The sequence below is a fragment of the Cetorhinus maximus genome, chromosome 11 (assembly GCF_964194155.1).
Source record: "Cetorhinus maximus chromosome 11, sCetMax3.hap1.1, whole genome shotgun sequence".
Lineage (NCBI taxonomy): Eukaryota > Metazoa > Chordata > Chondrichthyes > Lamniformes > Cetorhinidae > Cetorhinus > Cetorhinus maximus.
The window spans coordinates 70,982,520-71,001,508 of NC_135889.1; positions in this window are offsets into that span (position 1 = coordinate 70,982,520).

The following is an 18,989-nucleotide window of genomic DNA, read 5'->3' on the forward strand; positions in this document are numbered from 1 at the left end:
AGAGAAAGATATAGAGAGCTTCAGAGAAAGAAAGAAGCCAGACAGTATGAATTGTCTAAAGTGAAACTTAGAATAAAGGCAGAAAGGAGAGATCGTGATTCAGATGGTGAACTTTATTCCTTTGACGAATTTGATTTGACTAAAAATCTTTGGTTAGTGCCTAAATTTACAGAGGATGGAGTTGAAAGATATTTCACCTCATTTGAAAAGATAGCTATGAAATTGAATTGGCCAAGAGATGCTTGGTCTATCATGTTAGAGTGTTTTGTCAGGTACAGCAATGAATGTGCATGCAAGCTTATCAGGGGAACAGTCTGCAGATTACGAGATAGTAAAGAAGTCAATACTAAATGCTTATGAGCTTGTCCCTGAAGCTTATCAATTGAAGTATAGGACTTTAAGGGAGAAACCTCATCAGACTTTTGTAGAGTTTGCAACAGAAAAATAAATTATCTGGGATCAATAGTTCAGGGCATTAAAATTCCAGTAAACGTCATGACATATTTAGATGAAAGACAAAGCAAAAAGATCAGGAAAGCTATTGTTTTAGCCGATATGTATGATATTTCACACAAACAGTCGAGTGTAGGAAAAGGGTCATATAGAAATCAGCAAGGAAATTGGAGTTTTAGAAAACCTAATGATGGTAACAATATTAGTGATAAGGATCAAGCTGAAGGATGCCAGTCTATTAGAGATGGAGAGGTGGAAAGTAGAGTTGAAGGAAGGAAACTGATATGTTGCCATTGTAATAAGGCTGGACATTCAAGATCAAATTATTGGGGTTAAACCGGAGACCAATTGCAGTGGTAAGAGCTCAGAAGAGTTCTGGAAGTAAGAGTACTGTGGGCTCTGAAATCTGAATGCCAGGCAAACCAGTTTTTTTGTACAGGTGGAGTAGGAAGAATCAGTGGTAGCTAGAGAAGTGGGAACGTGATCACAACCTACCCAAGGGAGTTCTGAAGGGCAAGTTACACAGATGTTTAAGAATTTTATATGCAAAAGAAGAGTGTATCCATGGGTACAGGGAAGAGCAGGAAAGGATTTCAAAATTTTAAAGGACATGGGGGTTAGCCAGTCCTTAATGTTATGGGATAATGCCATCTGTTGTCTAGGAGGCTTATTGCAAGAAAAAGTATTACTTCGGGGAATGCATGGAAAAGACAAACCTATTTCATTGTGTAAGGCAAATTTAAAGAGTGATTTGAAAACAGGAGAGGTGGTTGTTGGGTAATGGAGAAATTGCCCATTGAAGGGGTTCAATTTATTCTGATTAATGATACAGCTGGATCACATGTATTGTCTATCCCTATTGTAGTAAGCAGCCTATTGAGACACAATCAACAGAGGTTTTACAGAAAGAGCATTCTGGTTATTTTCAGATTGTGTGGTGATAAGGACACAAATTCACAAGTGTAAACAGGAAGGGAGAGAATCTAAAAGACACGGGGAGGATGCTGGAATTCAGTTGGCAGGATCAATCTTTGAAAAGGTTACTCAGGAGATGATTAGACAGGGAGAGGCTGCAGTGTTTAGTTCATAGAAGTTAGTGCAGTTATAACAGGAGGATCCAGACTTGAATCAATTATACTGGACAACTTATTCTGAAACAGAAGCAGAATACATTCCAGAGTGTTATTACAATAAGAACAATGTGTTAATGAGGAAATGGAGACTGCCTCATGTTCCGGCAAATGAAAAGTATTTATGCAATAGTGCACCAAGTAATGATACCATCTGGATACCAGAATGAAATTTTGAGAGTAGCTCATGCGTGTTGCCTGGAAGATGTTTACTTGTGGGTCTGACCAAGTAAGGAGTCTTTCGGGGGAATGTTTCGTAAAACAAACTTTAATCTTGTGTACATTAGTTTCTTTTCTTATTGTTAATAAAACCTTTACTTTTAATGTTTTAAATCCTAAACATGTTACTGGACTTCTTGCAGCTGAGATCAGTATGTTATCTTCTCATTTTCAGAATACAAAAAAAAGGGTCTCTCCTGTAAGCCAAGTTTCCCTATGGGATTTGGCTTGTGCAGCAATTAACATCAGCAGTGGCCATGCTTCTTCCTGGTCTTCCACTCTACTACAGCCAGTTTCAGTTTCAACCACAGCCGGAATACACCTCCCCTTTAAGAGGTGCAGTCTGGTTTTAAGTTTTGCAGGCTAGCTTTAAATAGTGTTAGCCTCACAAGAACTCGAGCCCCCTCTCAAGGTGTGCAGCCATTCAGCAGTGCATACAGTGCTGGGCTGCACACCACAATTATTATCATCGCAAGCAACACAAAGTTTGCTTGCTGCCTGCATCACTTTCAATGGGAATAGAGTAATCAAGCATCAGGATCCTCACATCTGATTTCTGGGGTAAAACAATTTAGTTCCCTCAGTCTCATTAACCAATAACAATGTGGAGTTACAAAACGTATCATACACTGTGCTCTAGCCTTGCTAAGTGAGTAACTGAGTTTCTGATAAATTTAGTCATATGTCATACACTTTGGGATTTAACTTCATTAAGCAGTTTTAATGTTCCACACCAATAATAATTATCAAATCTATATATTTTAATCTGTTGTTTTCTGTCAGAATTGTCTCTCTTTAGCCACGATTAGTAGCATGATTTATGCTCTGCAGTCAAGATCAGGTTCGCACTATAGAGTAGATTACATCATTTGTCTTATTCCTGTGAATTTAAATTGATTTAACAAATAATCAGCTGTGTGAGAAAGCTAAACAATAATTCATGCCTGTGCTTGACTTTGTCCAAATTAACCTATTCAGTGAACCATAGACTTTGGTTAAGTGAGTTGGGGGAGATGTTCCTCCCGTGCCCAAAAAATGGACTGTGTGGTTTTACATTCCACTGAATCTGCTCAGTGGCAATCAATGTTAGCTGCTTTCCCACAGCACAACCATGAGGTTAGTCATGATTTTCTATGGATCAGAAAAATCCCGCCAATTGTTTCAAAGCATTGGGATTTGCATGCTGGGTATCAGGTGCAATGAAAGTCACAATAGGAGCAAATTAATAAAATGGAATCTTTGTACTGGAATGACATGTGATGACCCATTGTTAGACTTTAGTTTTGCAGTACTTGACTGACTAAACCATGTCAAATGCTAAAAATAATAATATCCCCAAGGCATTTTTTTTGTAAGAGAAATTGATTTGTTAGGAGCCTTTAGAAATTGTGCTCAGTATTTTCAGAAACAGAACTGTCAGTTTTTGGTCAATCTATTCAGTTTTAATCTTTTTTTAAAACTCAGACTTGCATCATAAATCTTTATTGTACTATTTTTAACCATGTTATACCTCAAGATTCAAGTATGGATCTAGGAGAATACATACTATATTCATCTGAATCACAAAATAACAAAGTGTATGAAGCGGACAAAACTATAATCAAGGAACAAAATAACACAATTTTTACAGTGAAAAAAGAGGACATTCAGCCCATCGTGTCTGCACTGGCTTTTGGATGAGCATTTTGACTCAGTGCCAATCTCCTGCCTTTTCCCCGTAACCCTGCATATTGTTTCTATTAAAGTAATCATCTAATGCCCTCTTGAATACCTCGATTGAACCTGCCACCATCACACTTCCAGGCAGTGCATTCTAGACCTGAACAACTCGTTGTGTGAAAAAGTTTTTCTCACATCACATTTGCTTCTTTTGCAAATCACTTTAAATCTGTGCCCTCTCTTTCTCGCTCCTTTTACGAGTGGGCACAGTTTCTTGCTACATACTCTGTCCAGCCCCCTCATGATTTTGAACATCTCTATCAAATCTCCTCTCAGCCTTCTTCTCTCCAAGCAGAAAGGTCCCAACCTCTCCAATCTATTCTCATAGCTGAAGTTTCTCATCCCTGGAAGTATTCTTGTAAACCTTTTCTGCCCTCTCTCCAATGCATTCACATCCTTCCTATAATGTGGTGCCCAGAACTATACACAATACTCCAACTGAGGTTCTAACTAGTGTCCTATACAAGTTCAGCATAACCTCCCTGCTCTTGTACTCTATGCCCCTATTAATAAAGCCCAGGATACTGTATGCTTTATTAAGTGCTCTCTCCACCTGTCCTGCCACCTTTAATGACTTATGCACATATACACCCAGGTCTCTCTGCTCCTGCACATCCTTTAGAGTTATACCCCTTATTTCATATTGTCTCCATATTCTTCCTACCAAAATGAATCATCTCGCATTTCTCTGCATTGAACTACATCTGCCACCTATCTGTCCACTCCACCAACTTTTCTATGTCCTTTTGAAGCTCTACACTGTCCTCCTGATAGTTTACAATGCTTCCAAGCTTTGTATCATCCACAAACTTTGAAATTGTCCTCTGAATACCAAGAACTAGATCATTAATATATATATCGGGAAAAGCAAGGGTGCCAACACCGACCCCTGGGAACTCCATTACAACCTTCCTCCAGCCTGAAAAATATCCATTAACCATTACTCATTGTTTCCTATTATTCAGCCAATTTTGTATCCACATTGCTACTCTCCCTTTCATTCCATGAGCTATAACTTTTCTCACACGTTTGTTGTGCGGCACTGTATCGAATATCTTTTAGAAGTCCATGCACACCACATCATCATTACCCTCATCAGCCCTCTCTATTTCTTTAACTAACTTGGAGTTTTTTGAACACAATTTTCCCTTAAGAAATCCATGCTGGCTCTTCCTAATCTACCCATATTTTTGCATGTGACTATTAATTCTATCCCAAATATTTTTTTCTAGAAGTTTCCCCACCACTGAAGTTAAACTGACTGGTCTGTAAATGCTGGGCTTTATAGCCTGTTTTGAACAAGGACATGATACTTGCAATTCTCCAGTCCTCTGGCACCTCCCCTGAGTCTAGGGAAGGCGGAAAGGTTATGGTCAATGCCCCTACGATTTCCACTCTCACTTCCTTCAATATCCTTGGTTGCATCTCATCTGGTCCTGCTGCCTTGTCAACTTTAAGTACCGACAGTTTATCCAATACCTCCTCCTTATCAATTTTGAACCCTTCTAGTGACAGCGTTTCTTCCTCTGTCACCATGACCTAGGTATCACCTGCTTCCTAGATAAAGACAGATGCAAAGTATTCATTTAACACTTCAGCCATGCCCCCATCTCCATGTTTAAATCCCCTTTTTGGTCCCTAACTGACTCTATTCCACCTTTTACCACCCTTTTACTATTTACATGCCTATAGAAGGCTTTGGGATTCCCCTTTCTGTTGGCTGTGTCATGAAGAGATTAATGTCTATAATGTTATTGGAAATTATTTTTAAAATGGACTTGTAGTAGGGTCTGTGCCTATGTGTGTGTCTATGTGTGTGTCTGTTTGTGGCTTAATTGGATTAAAGCCAGCTAGTCTGGGTGCTTTGGTGTATAGTAATTTTGAAATGTTAATTGGATAAACAGTAACTAAGGGTAGAAGGTAAAGAGTACATTTGCGTTTGTTGAATAAACCATTCAAAAGAATGGGTGAAATCTTGCACCTAACTAGAAGACACCAAGCAATGTGTTTATTTTTTTCAGCTTACTAATAAAATTGGTGGAAAGAAAGGATTATTGTTAGGAGAGGTAAAATTAAAAAACATTAATACAACGGAAAAATACATTCAAAGGCGAAGCTAGGTATAAACAGAAAGGATTTTTTGTGTATAGTTCAGAGGCATTTAAGATCTAACCAGCCAGTAAGCCTACAATTGTCTGCAAAGGAACCAAATTGCAAGGGACCTCATTCTGAATTTGTAAGGTCAAATGTGCTTAGTGTCTGTTTAAAGTTTATGGGCTATTGTTGCCTCCATGAAGTGGGAGTGATTATTTTGGGGATTTGTTTAAAAGTTATTATGGTAGTAATTTGTAGACATAAGTTTGTTGTTAAATTAATAAATGTTTAATTTAGTTTTATGTAAAAACTTCTTGAGGCTTGGTGGTGTTATTCCTGAATTCAGAGCTGCATCTCAAACATACCAATTGAAAATATAGGTTATGACAGCTGTTCAAGTTTCCCGCTGGGAGTTAAACAACTCAGCCTTTACCAACTGCTGTGTCATAACAGCTGCCAGTCTTTTCTCACAATCCCTCTTTGCTTCTCTTATTTGCTTCTTCACCTCTCCTTTGAGCCTTCTGTATCCATCTTGGTTTGAATTGTATTTCCTCCCTGACACCTGTCACTAGCACACCTTTTATTCTTTATCTTAATTCCTATCTCTTTTTTCATCCAAGGAGCTCTGGATTTGTTTGCCCTACCTTCCCCTTTTCAGGGAATATACCTTGACTGTGCCCAAAACATTTCTTCTTTCTTCTCCATTGTTCAGCTGCAGTTTGTCTTTGGTTCCAGTCTATCCATCCCAGCCCGTTCTTACCTAATTGAAGTCGGCTCTCCCCCAGTTAGTTATTCTTACTCTGGATTGCCCAATGTCCTTTTCAACTGTCATCCTAAACCATATGATACAATGATCACTGTCTCCTAAATATTCCCCCACTAACACTGGATCTGCTTGGCCCACCTCATTTCGAAGAACCAGGTCTAGCAGTGCCTCCTTTCTTGTTGGACTGGACACAAACTGCTGTAGAAAATTCTCCTAAATGCACTTGAGGTATTTTTGCACCTCTCTGCCCTTTATACTACTGCTATCCCAGTCTATATTCTGGTAATTAAAATCCCCCCCCATTATAATTACTCTATAATGTTTGCACTTTCTAATTTCCCTGTGGATTTGTTCCTCTATATCCTTCCCACGGGTTGGTGGCCTATAGACTATGCCAAGCAATATAATTGAACCTATTTCATTCCTTAGCTATAGCCAAATTGATTCTCTCCTTGAACGCTCTGGGACATCCTCTTTCTCCAGCACTGTAATGCTCTCCTTAACCAATACATCCTCCTTTTCTTCCTGTTCTATTTTTCCTGGACACCTTGTACCCAGGAATATTTAACACCCAGTCCTGCCCTTCCTTGAGCCAGGTATCTGTTATTGCCACATCATCATAATTTTGCATGGCAATCTGTACCTGTAACTCATCAATCTTATTTACTATACTCTGTGCATTCACATACATGCACAGGAACCCTGGCTTAGACTTCATGACTTTGTCCCTTACTTTGACTCCACCCATTAACTTACTATTCTCATGCTATCTATCTCTCCCAGTATTTTATGCGCCTTGGTATTACTCTCTAATATTCTCTCTTGGTTCCCACACCCCTGCTGAGTTAGGTTAAAGCCCCCCACCAACAGCACTAGCAAAACACCCCGCAAGGAACTCAGTCTCAGCTCTGTTCAAGTGCAACCCATCCGGCTTGTACAGGTGCCATCTCCCCAACAGCCAGTCCCAGGGCCCCAGACATTGAAAGCCCTCCCTCCTGCACCATCTTTCCAGCCACACATTCATCTTCTTTATCCTTCTACTTCTGTACTCACTTGTACATGGCACTGGGAACAATCTGGAGATTACTATTTTTGAGGTTCTAGCTTGCTAATTTTCTACCTAACTCCCTAAATTCTATCTGCAGGTCCATATTCCCCTTCCTAAGTCATTGTTACCAATGTGGATCATGACTTCTGGCTCATCACCCTCCCCCAGAAGAATGTCCTTCAGCCGTTTGGTAACATCCTTGACTCTGGCATCAGGGAAGCAATATACCATCCTGGACTCACATTAATGGCCACAGAAATGCCTGTATGTTCCCCTAACTAATGAATCCCCTATCATTATTGCTCTTCCTTTCTTTTTCCTCCTCTCCTGGACAGTTGAGCCACTTGTGGTGCCACAAACTTGGTTCTGACTGCACCCCTCTGAGAAATCAATGCCCTCACCAGTAACCAAAACGGAAAACTGATCAGCGAATAGGACCCCAGGGGACTCCTGCACTACCTGCCTGGTTCTCTTGGGCTGCCTGGCAGTCATCCATTCCCTTTCTGCCTCCATGCTCCTAACCTGCAGTGTAACCATCTCTCTGAATGTGCTATCCACGTACCTCTCAGTCTCACGGATGTGCCAGAGTTACACCAGCCTCCACTCGAGCTTCGAACCCGGAGCTCAATTTTCTGCAGCTGGCAGCACTTCCTGCACATGTGGTCGTCTAGGTTACCTGTGGTGTCCATGACTTCCCATATATTACAGGACACACATTCCATATGACCGAGCTGCCCTGCCATGTCTTAACTTTATTTTACTTTGGTTTCCTTATATTACTTAATGGTTACTAGCCCTGACTTCCCCTTATTACTAGAGTTTCTTACTCAAATCCAAGTAGCTACTTCTTTAAAAACAATACGCTTTTCTAATTTAGAGCTATTTAAAGACACTCACTAACAGCAGTTTTTATCACCCAATGAACTTAGTTTTCCTGTGATGTCACTGTTCAATTTTTTTTTCCAAACTCAGCTCCAAAGGTGAGGTTTACACCCAGGTCCATTTCTGCTCAGCTGCTTCTGTTCCCGACTTACTTTCCTGTGTGCACCATACCTCATTCCCCTGTGCACCGCTTTCCCAAGTGTGCCTAATTCGCTTCTCACTCTGGCATAGTCTGCTGCCTCCTGCCTCCTGCCTCCTGCCTCCTGCCTCCTGTCTCCTGCCATCCTGTCTCCTGCCATCCTGACTCCTGCCATCCTGACTCCTGCCATCCTGACTCCTGCCATCCTGACTCCTGCCATCCTGACTCCTGCCTCCTGCCTCCTGTCTCTTCGCGTGACCCTTACTGACAGTGCAATTTGAAAAGCCTGTCTCTTTTATAGACCTTCTGATGAGTCACTAGCTAGTTTAGTTTCCTGCTAAAGTAGTTAATACCACTTGAACCAACTGCTTTCAGGTGATTGGCAGATTGGCAGGTAGCCTCATTTATGTCAGATCTTGATTATTAATCTATAATTAAACCTGAAAAGGACTTACCATGTGAGCCTAATTCACTATTCACTCAGTCTCCGTCTCACTCCAAGGTAGTCACCTATCTTCTTGTGCGCCCCTTACTGACCATTACATGAACATTAACAATAATTTGCACCAAGCAAAAGGATTGTCTTCATGAGTCAGTTACTGAATTGAACAACTGTTTGACATCCTATTGGATCTCAAGCTGAAATTCCAACAACACATCCTTTCCATCACAAAGACAGCCTAGTTCAACCTCAGTACCATTGCTTGCCACTACCTCAGCCCATCTGCTGCTGAAATTCCCATCTATTCCGATGTCACCTCCAAACTCAACTATTCTAATGACCTCCTGGTGGGCCACCCATCTTCCATGGTTTATAAACTTCAGCCCATCCAAAACTCCGCTGCTTAATCCTATCCTGCAGCAAGCCCACCCCTGCCCCCCCCAATTCTCCTGCTGTCCCTGACCTGTGTTGACTACTCAGTGTCCCCAGTGCCTTAAGTTTAAAATTCCCATCGCCCTGTTAGCATCCCTTCTTGGCCTTGCCCATCCTTATGTCTGAATTCCATAAGCCCTAAACTCCCACTAGAATTCTATTCCTCTGTATCTAGCTTCTTGTGCATCTCCCCCTCATTAATAATCATTAATAACTGTGCTTTCAGCCTTTTGGCCCTAAATTTTGAAATTCTCTTCCTAAACCTATCCACTTCTGCGCCTCCCTCTCTTCCTTGAAGACCATTCGTTAAAACCTGCCTTTTCAACTAATTTTTGGGTAGCCCATCTAATATCCCCATCTTTGGCTCAGAGTCCGTTTTTTGTCTGGCACCACTTTTGTGACGCACCTTGAGATGTGTCCTACACCGTAGTTGCTTTATAAATCAAATCTTTTGTTGTTATTGCCATTATAAATTTGTGTAGTTCACCTTCAGATCGCAAATAAATGCAGGGCTGATGCAAAATTGGCAGTTTTCATTCAATCTCAAATGGATATGAAAGAGTATTTTTTCTCATTCACAATCTAACAAAAGAAGGTGCCAGTTGTTTAATTGACATTTGGTTGGCTTTTTTAAAATTAAAGTATTATTTAATTGAACTTTTTATGCTTTCAAAAACATGCTGCAGAAACCTGGTTCACCTTGGCCTAGAAATTGAATAATGACAGAACTGATCCCCCAGCCTCTTTGGGATAGTGCTGGCACTTTCTGAACGCTGTTTTATGGCCCCAGAGGCAGCTGGTCAGTCGCATGGGACCAGCATGATCAGTTGGTTCAGACACTACCTAAGTGCTCAGGAGAGTCTGGCAGCTGTGGGGAGAAGAAGCCAATAAAGAAGCGAGTGATGACTCCTCCTAATGCTCCCCCAGGCCCTTGAACAAGGTAAGCAAAGAAAATGAAACTTAGATTTATGGTGGCTGCCACCAGCTGTCCATGTTTCTGTAGAAACTGACTGTAACATGGACAGCGTGTGCTGTCCCGACGTCACCGCGCGTCATTCCAATCTTCAGTTCGGTGGGCGAGCACTGGAGTCGACTGCGCAGCCGCCGAACTGTCAAAGGCCTATTAAGGCCATTAATCCTCTCATTGAAGTCATTAACAGGGCTGCCCATCCAACTTTAAGGTTGCCGGACAGGCGAAGAACCCAGACGGCCTTCGCATTTTTCATGGAACCTCATCCACGGGCGGAATGAGGTTTCATGAAGGGTTTATAAGTTTAATAAAAATTTTTTATTAAAATTCATTGCCGTCCCAGCTCATGTGATACTGTCACATGGGGGGACATGTCTGAATTTTTTTTTTCTTTATTTCAATTTTTCATAATCAAAGTAATCTCCCGGAGGCAGCTCCGTGCCTCAGGGAGATTTCCGTGCCCTTTTGCACACATGTGCAAAAGAGCGCAGGCCCCGACTCTCCCTCCTCCCCCCCGCCCGCACAGGAAGCACTGAGCACTTCCGGGTGCACGTCACACTGGGTGGGCCTTAAATGGCCCGCAAACGTAAAATGGCGGCACGCAGCCGATTGCGGGTGGCGGTCAGCTGTGCGCCCGCCTGCTCCCACTCCTGCCCAGCCTGTCCGATGGGGATAAAATTCTCCCCTATAGTGTAGAAAAGCCAGAAACAACAAATTCAGACATTTATTCATTATTCAACATGAAAGTTGGGAAGACAGAGCCAATATTTATTACAGTGCAAGTGAATGGTAAACTATTAAAAATGGAAGTGGACAGGGGAGCTTCCGTCACTGTAGTAGGAGAACACACTTTCAGATACCTAAATAAAGGTGACCGACAATTAAATTTGGAACAAACATCTGCCAAGTCGAAAACATGCGCAGGTGAAGAAACCGAAGTAAAAGGTATCACCATAGCAACTGTTCATTATAGAAGCCCAGCGGCCAAGCTGCCAGTAATAGTGGGAGAAGGTGAAGGGCCAAGCCTTCTAGGGTGAGATTGGTTAAAGCAGATTAAATTAAACTGGTCCGAAATCTTCCAGTTGAGAGCAGGTGGACTACCAGAGCTGCTAAAATATATGACAGCATCTTCAAGGATGAACTGGCAATCCAAGGCCTACAGGCCATGATTCATGTGGATCCAGAAGCAAACCCTCGCTATTTGAAAGCAAGACCAGTGCCAAACGCCCTGAGAGAGAAAGTTGACACTGAGCTGAACTAGCTAGAGAGGTTGGGTGTCATAAAAGCGGTTCGGTTCTCAGAGTGGGCAGCACCCACAGGCCGTGCCCTTAAACCAGGCCAGACCATCTGAATCTGTGGGGACTATAAACTAACGGTGTAGTAGTTATAGTTTTATTTAGTGTGTAAACTAAATTTATCTTTAAGAATAATACTTGTAAGCAAGATCACATGATTTGTTGTAACTAATAGTAGAGTAGCGTGGGCTACCTCAGCAGTCAATGTAGAGATAGAGTTGGAGTTGAAAGCACACGTGTAGTTGCTGCTGAGTATATTGTAAATAAACTTAATGGCCTGAATATTTCCTGCGTCGGACGGGCTCGGTAGAAGCGGGCAGGGGTGGTCGCGGAGCCGACTGCTGTCCGTGGCCAGCTCCACACCACCATTTTACGCAGGCAGGACAATTAAGGCCCGCCCAGCATAATACATGAGCGGTAGCACTGAGCGCTACCTGTGTGGGCGGGGAGAGGAGGGAGAGTCAGGTCCAGCGCTCTTTCGCGCACATGCATGCGAAAGAGCACTTCAATCTCCCTGAGGCACGCAGCTTGTTAAAAAAATAAATAAAAAGAATGAAAATTTAATGAGACATGCCCCCTTATGTGGCTGTATCACATGAGGTAGGACATGTTTATATTTTTCATAGAAACTTTTTATTTAAGTTGTAAAAGCTTTAGGAAACCTTATCCCACTTGTGGATGAGGTTTCCTAAAAAACGTAGACTGCTTGACCATAAGGTTGGATAGGTAGCGTAAAGTTGAACTTAATTACTTCCTTGAAGGCCTTAATGGCATTAAATATTGACAGGTACGCAGCCAACTCCGGTGCGCACCTGCCAAATGAAACACCATGAGACAGCATGATGATGTCGGGACGCACGCCCGACGTCATCGCGTGCCATTTTATATGCCGCGTGTCGGGTCCGCCCCCGCATGCTGACTGAAAAATCCTTGCCAATGTTTCCACACAAGAAGTGTGTGCAGATCAACTCTATCATTAATAGCACAACTCGGCCACCCTACAATAAACTGGCGATAAGAATAAAACAGGATTGAACAGAAGAAATGAAGTTAGAAAGAAATTGGCACTGTAACTTGACCAGTGATTATAAGTAACAAACTCTGTTAGGATTGAAGGAGTTATGCTCTCTCAAAATGCCACAATTTGGGAGGATTGATCCTTTTGAACCTGCCACAGACGATTGGTCTCAATAAATAAAACACCTCATGTTATTTTTTCAAGCGATCAAGATTATGGGAGGAGAGAAGAGGCCAGCAATCCTCTTGAGTACTTGTAGGAGCAAAACCTACAGTTTGATTCAAAGTTTGACCATACTCAGTGCCCCAGATTCAAAGAATTTCAATGAATTGTTGGGCCTCGTGAAGGGTCACTTTCAATCAAAGTCCTCAGTCACGATGCAAAGACACAGATTTATGAAATAAAGCCCCAGGTGAGACATTTGCATGCCACGTGGAAAATTTGAAGCAGGTAACAGAACATTGTGAGTTTGGTATGACTCTGAATGACATGCTCAGAGATCTTTTAGCGTGTGGTGTGAAAGAGGGCACTACTCAGAAAAGATTATTGTCCAAAGCGAATCTGGATTTCAAGAAGGTGCTATAGATAGAACTGGCCATGGAAAGTGCAGTAAGAAATTCGAAAGCAATACAGGGTGCGCAAAATAGCGCCGCCCTCCACATTGGGCAGGAAACCTCAACCGAAAGAGGAGCGAGAAAGCGAGACTCTGCCAAGAAGTGGGAAACAGCCCCCGTTAGCCAAAGGATAAAGAAAAATAACATAGAAGGAAAATCAAAGAATAATTTCAGTAAAGGTGGAAACAATCAGTCTTTTAGCAATTGGCAGTTTAAAAAAATCAAATGTTACTATTGTCATACAAATGGACATATGATGAGACAGTGCAAGGAAAGTTTCAAGCAGGCTTGTAAACAAAAGAAGAAGCCCAATGAAATCTACCATGTAAAAGAGGCTGAAACAACAAATTCAGACATTTACTTATTGTTTAATCTGAAAGTTGGAAAGACAGAACCAATATTTGTTACAGTGAAAGTAAATGGCAAATCAGTTAAAATGGAAGTGGACACGAGAGCTTCCACTACAGTAATTGGGAAACAGACCTTCAGATATTTGAATAATAGTGAATATTTAGAACAAACAGCTGCCAAACTCAAAACATATGTGGGTGAAGACATTCAAGTAAAAGACATAAGCAAAGTAACTGTCCATTATGGAAACCAATTGGCAAAGCTACCAGTATTAGTATCGAGAGGCAGAGGACCAAGCCTTCCAGAGTGAAATTGGCTAGGGAAATCAATATTGCTTGGCCACTGACATTCCTAAAGGATGTTAGAAGAGTTCCTGTTTTGAAAAAGGAGTGTTTAAGAACCCAACAGCCTGAAGATATGCAGACTGTCTTAAGCCAAAACCTGGAAGAACAGCAGAAGGAACTTGAAGAGACCCTGCTTGATGACGGAGTTTGAGACAAAGTGAACAACCTTCGAAGGGAAAAAAGGAGACCTGTTGAAAGACCTTCACACGCAACAAGATTCCCTTAAGTCAAAGTTTGTACCTCTGGAAAAGCATGAAAAGAAACAGAAAGAATTCAGCACCTCACTGAACAAACTGAAGAATGAGTTGGCAGAGAAGACACAACAATGCTCAATTTTCCAGGAGGCAGCAAACAAATACAAAAAAGAGATGGAAGAGCAGAAGAATCAGCTAAATGGAGCCAAAGAGGCTTTGGAAGCAAAAGCCTCAGAATTTTCCAAGAAGCAGACAAATAATGAAATTTTGGGAAACTCAGCCACTGAGCTCAGAGAAGTTGAGCTTGCATCTGAGAGAAGTCTGGCCAGTAGTGAAGTCAAAAAGAAGGCTGAGATTAAATTCTGCTCTAGAAAGAAGGCGGCACATAGAAAGAAGATACAGGAATACTAATAAGGCTTTCATTCTGGCAGCATAGGAATCCACTTTTGTACACAGGCCTGGCAATCAAATTGCAAACGCCGATGCCCTTAGTCATTTGCCTTTACAAGAAAATGATGAGCACATCCCAGTTCCACAGGAACTTGTTTTACTGTTTAATTTCTTAGATTCCTGGTTGGTATGTGCTCGACAGATCAGAGACTGGACAAGTCGGGACCCAGTCCTATCTCGGGTATGAGGACAAGGTCTACATGTCTGGTCACAAGAGCCTATATCTGACAAAATGAAACCGTACTTTAACAGAAGACATGGAATAACCAGCCAGGATGGCATCTAATTGTAGGCAGCACGAGTGATAGTTCCTCCAAAGGGAAGGGAGCCACTTTCAATTGAACTACACAGTGCCCATCCAGGAATTTCCCGAATGAAGAGCATAGCACGCCGCTATCTATGGTGGCCTGGCATGGATGGTGAAATAGAGAGTTTAGTAAAGCACTGTGTGCAATGTCAGCAACTACAGAAGTTGCCAGTGACAGCTCCGTTACACCCATGGGAGTGGCCAGGTAGACCCTGGGTGTGGTTACACATTGACTACGTTGGACTTTTCCTAGGAACAATGTTTCTATTGTTGTCGATGCCCATTCAAAATGGTTGGATGTATATGAGGTGAAGTCACCAACATTGGCCACTACCATTGAGAAACTACATCAGAGTTTTTCCATTCACAGGCTACCGGAAGTAGTCATCTCCGATAAAGGCATGGCATTTACAAGTGCTGAGTCTCAACAGTTTATCAGCCTCAATGGCATCACTCATGTGTAAACTGCACTGTACTACCCTTTCTCAAATGAACTGGCTAAAAGGGTGGTTCAAAAGTTCAAGACGGGCATGAATAAGCTAACTGGTGATTCTTTGGCAACCAAGGTAGCACGCTTTTTCATTACAGGACTACCCCTCACACAAGAACAAATGTGACACCTGCGGAGTTATTGTTGAAACGCTGTCGCAGGACAGGATTGAGCTTAATAATGCTGAATTTAGAGGGGAAGGTGGAAAGGAGTCAGGGAAGCCAGAAGACTGGACATGACTGGCAAAGTCATGAGAGGAAATTTACCATGGGAGAGATGGTACACATGAAGAACTTCGGGGAGGACCAAAGTGGTTACCGGGTGAAATAAATGCAGTGACTGGACCTCTATCTTACCTTGTGGAGGTGGAAAGCTGGATCGTCCATAAATATGTGGACCATTTAAGGAAGAGAGAGACAAATCGCCAGGATTTGGTTCCACCAGTGATCATGACCATGTCTGCGTTTTCTGTTGAGGATACTCAACCCAGGACTGGCATGTCTGATGTTCCTGTAAGAGTTGAGGATACAGAACTGCAAGTGCTCACTGAAGCACCTGATGTTCAGGCAACTCCAGAAAAGGAGGTTCCTGACAAAGAATCTGAAGTTGTGGAACTACGACTTTCCACACATACCAGGAAACCACTGAACTTGTAAACCCCTTACCCAGTATAAATATTATATTATCTTGAAAAATATAATATGTATAGCCAAGTTAAAGAGGGAGGGATTTAGTAATTATGGTTTTATTTAGCGTGTAATATACGTTTAAGAATAATACTTGTTAGGCAAGATCACATGATCTGTAGTAACCAACAGCAGAGTAGCGCGGACTACCTCAGCAGTCAATGTAAAGATACAGTCAGAGTTAAAAGCACATGTGTAGTTGCTGCTGAGTATATTGTAAACAAACTTAAAGGCCAGGATTTCCCAGTCGGCGAGCGGGGAGTGGGGCCCGCTCGCCAACGCATAAAATGACGCGGGTTAATGTTGGGTGGAACTCCCGATGTCACCCCACCTCATTTCAATTTTCAGGTCGGCGGGGGTGCAGCCGAATCAGCTGTGCACCCGCCGACCTGTCAATGACCAATTGAGGCCATTGACAAAGTAGTTAAAGTAATTAATGGACCTGCCCATCCAACTTTAAGGTTGGTGGGCAGGCTGGGAGCCCTGGTGGGCCTAAGAAAAAGCATGAAGCCTCATCCATGGGCAGGATGGGGTTTCACGTAGGTTTTAAAGTTTTTAATAAAATTGTCAATGAAAGTGATGGACATGTCTCAATTCATGTGACAGTGTCACATGAGGGGACATGTCAGGAAAATTTATTTCTTCTGTTTTTATAATTTTTTCAGGCAGGGGCCGATCTCCCTGAGGCAGCACTTAGCCCCAGGGAGATGAGTGCGCCCTTTCACGCACATGTGCGAAAGAGCGCATTCTCGGCTCATGGAGTCCCCCCCCACCCAACCCGCACAGGGAGCACATAGCGCTTCCTTGCAGTCGTCACGCTGGTCGGGCCTTAATTGGCCTGCCCATGTAAAATGGCGGCATGCCCCCAATTGGGGGTGCCGACCGGAGGCGTGCCTCCACACGCCCGATCCTAAACGTCCCCCTCAATGGGGGAAAATTCTGCCCAATGTTTCTACCCAAGAAGTGGCTGCAGATCAACTCTATCACTAATAGTATAACTCGGCCACCCTACAACAAATGGTCAACAGAGCAGCCAAATTGGACTGGCGCCCTATTCCCAAAATTGATGACCTATATGCCAAGCTAGTGAGAGGGACATCATATACAAAGCTTGACAGGAGTCATGCATATTAGCAATTGGATCTGGATGATGCCTCCTGGGAATTTGTCACCATAAATACCCACATAGGGTTATACCAATATACACACCTGTCCTTCGGTGTTTCCTCAGCCTGTGCCATTTTTCAGAAGACAATGGAGAGCTTACTGCAGGGACTACGTTAGGTTTTGGTCTACCTGGAGAATGTACTGATAACTGGATTCACAGAAAAGGAACACTTGTCTGTAAGTCCTGAAACAATTCTTACAAACAGGAGTGCAACTGAAGAAGGAAAAATGCACTTTTCAAGCAAATTAAGTCATCTACTTGGGCCACCAGGTAGGGATGCTCAAGGGTTACACATGGTTGAAGAGAAGGTTACAGTAATAAGAGAGGTGTCTGCACCGAAGAACACCTCTGAACATAAATCATTTTTAGGGATGATAAATTATTATGGGTGATTTTTACCAAATTTATCCACAGTTCTGTCCCCTCTGCATTCACTACTAAGAAAAAAAAGCGTTGGTTTTGGGAAGAACCCCAAAAAGAAGACTTCATGAAAGTAAAACAGTTCTTACATTCTTCCAATTTGTTAATGCATTATGACCAGATGAAGGAATTGGTGCTAACCTGCGATGCATCTCCCTAGGGAGTAGGAGTGGTATTATCTCATAAAATGTATGACGGTAGAGAGTCCGTTGGCTATGTGTCCAGGACGCTTCCACAGTTGAAAAAGGATTTTCTCAGATCGAAAAGGAAGGTCTGTTGACTGTTTTTGATGTAAAAAAGTTCCACCAATACGTGCATGGGCGACATTTCACAATAGTATCAGACCACAAACCACTTCTGGGTCTGTTTAGCGAGATAAAGGCTATACTTCCCATAGCCTCTGCAAGAATATAAAGATGGACCCTAAATTTGGCGGCATATGAATACACCTTTGTACTAGGGATTCTAGCAAGTGCAGATACTCTAAGTCGTCTTCCTTTGCAAGAGAATGTGGAACATGTCCCAGATGATTTCTGTTCTCCCAGTGTATCACATTAGGCTTCCCTCCTCGTCCTCCCTTCAAATAACCTTCTGCTCGAAGGTGCCATGATCCACAATTTGGTTGTCCTTCTGACAGTCTTTATCCTTATCCTCGAGGTAGCAATTATATCAGGCTGGATTTTCAAAGTGCTTTGGGGTGAGCATGGGCACAGCCGTAGATTGAAGATGGCATTCCCGGAAGGTGTCTCCAGATTCCAACACTTCTGGAACATGCTCGAATTTTTAACATGAGGACAGGGGCTGGGAGTTGGGAACCCGCTCGCCTCCAATAAATGACCCGTTAAGCTCATTGAGGAGCTTGTTAGTGGGGAGGGTGAGAAGCGAATTTTCAAAGTGGAGAGTGGGAAGTACACGTAAGTGATTCGCTGTTTGGAACAATGCAGATTGGCGTTGTTTAATGTGGATAATGATTCAAATGAAGGAATAACAGACTGATTTAAACATAGTGCTTCATCTACCATTCTGTTGAGCATTTGGTTACTTTTATGCTCCTTAACAGTGCAGGACCTCTGATCTACTGCATGCATTATTCCGCAGGACAACTGCAAATCCTGTCATGGCTTTCAATGTTGCCGCCTGGAGCTGCTTTCTACCTTCATTCCAGTCCCGATGCTGCTGATTGGGCACTATACTCGCCTCTGGCTCAATTAGCTAATTTATATTTGAAAATCACATTGCGTCACTGACGCGCGAAGTCAGGACCCAGAAATTATCCAGGCCTCAGGTTCCAAACCCCAAAATTAAAAATCAATCCCGTTGTACCTGTTGGATAGGATTGTTTCCTGTGGTTCCTCATT